This window comes from Phyllobates terribilis, unplaced genomic scaffold (assembly GCF_046119375.1).
Source record: "Phyllobates terribilis strain yellow unplaced genomic scaffold, ASM4611937v1 Scaffold_47__1_contigs__length_9908305, whole genome shotgun sequence".
Taxonomy (NCBI): domain Eukaryota; kingdom Metazoa; phylum Chordata; class Amphibia; order Anura; family Dendrobatidae; genus Phyllobates; species Phyllobates terribilis.
The window spans coordinates 6,711,824-6,714,153 of record NW_027362807.1 but is presented as its reverse complement, the minus strand read 5'-3'; the positions used below and the strand labels follow the sequence as shown (position 1 = coordinate 6,714,153).

Genomic DNA, 2,330 nt, shown 5'->3' with positions numbered 1-2,330 from the left:
AGGAGTCAGGGGTCACATGATCAGGGGCCTCAGTGGATGCAGGACTCTGCTGTGCTGGTTGTCATGGTGCTGGATGAGGTGAAGTTTATGTGTGGGGTCAGGAGGGGTTTACAGTGTGGATGTAGCAGAGCCGTGTGTGTACGAGGTGTACGGAGCAGAGCCGCGTGTGTACGAGGTGTACGGAGCGGAGCCGCGCGTGTACGAGGTGTACGGAGCAGAGCCGAGCGTGTACGAGGTGTACGGAGCAGAGCCGCGTGTGTACGAGGTGTACGGAGCGGAGCCGTGTGTGTACGAGGTGTACGGAGCGGAGCCGTGTGTACGAGGTGTACGGAGCGGAGCCGCGTGTGTACGAGGTGTACGGAGCAGAGCCGTGTGTGTACGAGGTGTACGGAGCAGAGCCGCGTGTGTATGAGGTGTACGGAGCGGAGCCATGTGTGTACGAGGTGTACGGAGCAGAGCCGTGTGTGTACGAGGTGTACGGAGCAGAGCCATGTGTGTACGAGGTGTACGGAGCAGAGCCGTGTGTGTACGAGGTGTACGGAGCAGAGCCGCGTGTGTACGAGGTGTACGGAGCGGAGCCATGTGTGTACGAGGTGTACGGAGCAGAGCCGTGTGTGTACGAGGTGTACGGAGCAGAGCCGCGTGTGTATGAGGTGTACGGAGCAGAGCCGTGTGTGTACGAGGTGTACGGAGCAGAGCCACGCGTGTACGAGGTGTACGGAGCAGAGCCGTGTATGTACGAGGTGTACGGAGCAGAGCCGTGTGTGTACGAGGTGTACGGAGCGTAGCCGCGTGTGTACGAGGTGTACGGAGCAGAGCCGCGTGTGTACGAGGTGTACGGAGCAGAGCCGCGTGTGTACGAGGTGTACGGAGCAGAGCCGCGCGTGTACGAGGTGTACGGAGCAGAGCCGCGCGTGTACGAGGTGTACGGAGCAGAGCCGCGCGTGTACGAGGTGTACGGAGCAGAGTCGTGTGTACGAGGCGTACGGAGCGGAGCCGTGCGTGTACGAGGCGTAGGGAGCGGAGCCGCGCGTGTACGAGGCGTACGGAGCGGAGCCGCGTGTGTACGAGGCGTACGGAGCAGAGCCGCGTGTGTACGAGGCGTACGGAGCAGAGCCGAGCGTGTACGAGGCGTACGGAGCAGAGCCGAGCGTGTACGAGGCGTACGGAGCAGAGCCGAGCGTGTACGAGGCGTACGGAGCGGAGCCGAGCGTGTACGAGGCGTACGGAGCGGAGCCGAGCGTGTACGAGGCGTACGGAGCGGAGCCGAGCGTGTACGAGGCGTACGGAGCGGAGCCGTGCGTGTACGAGGTGTACGGAGCTGTGCCGAGCGTGTACGTGGTGTACGGAGCGGAGCCGAGCGTGTACGAGGTGTACGGAGCGGAGCCGAGCGTGTACGAGGTGTACGGAGCAGAGCCGAGCGTGTACGAGGTGTACGGAGCAGAGCCGAGCGTGTACGAGGTGTACGGAGCAGAGCCGAGCGTGTACGAGGTGTACGGAGCAGAGCCGAGCGTGTACGAGGTGTACGGAGCAGAGCCGAGCGTGTACGAGGTGTACGGAGCAGAGCCGAGCGTGTACGAGGTGTACGGAGCAGAGCCGCGTGTGTACGAGCTGTACGGAGCGGAGCCACGCGTGTACGAGGTGTACGGAGCAGAGCCTCGTGTGTACTAAGTGTACGGAGCAGAGCCGCGTGTGTACGAGGTGTACGAAGCAGAGCCGCGTCTACGAGGTGTACGGAGCAGAGCCGTGTGTGTACGAGGTGTTCGCAGCGGAGCCGTGCGTGTACGAGGTGTATGGAGCGGAGCCTAGTGTGTACGGAGCGGAGCCACGCGTGTACGAGGTATACTGAGCAGAGCCGCGTGTGTACGAGGTGTACGGAGCAGAGCCGCGTGTGTACGAGGTGTACGGAGCAGAGCCGCGTGTGTACGAGGTGTACGGAGCAGAGCCGTGTGTGTACGAGGTGTACGGAGCGGAGCCGCGAGTGTACGAGGTGTACGGAGCGGAGCCGCGCGTGTACGAGGTATACTGAGCAGAGCCGCGTGTGTACGAGGCGTACGGAGCAGAGTCGCGTGTGTACGAGGCGTACGGAGCAGAGCCGTGTGTACGAGGTGTACGGAGCGGAGCCGCAAGTGTACGAGGTGTACGGAGCGGAGCTGCGCGTGTACGAGGTGTACGGAGCGGAGCCGCGTGTGTACGAGGCGTACGGAGCGGAGCCGCGTGTGTACGAGGCGTACGGAGCTGAGCCGCGTGTGTACGAGGCGTACGGAGCAGAGCCGCGTGTGTACGAGGCGTACGGAGCAGAGCCGCGTGTGTACGAGGTGTACGGAGCG

At 63.4% G+C, this 2,330-nt stretch overlaps 1 pseudogene; it reads right to left on the bottom strand.

Moving 5' to 3' along the window:
- Window positions 1–2,330, bottom strand: part of LOC141191570 (uncharacterized) — a 773,803-nt pseudogene that overhangs the window by 718,628 nt on the left and 52,845 nt on the right.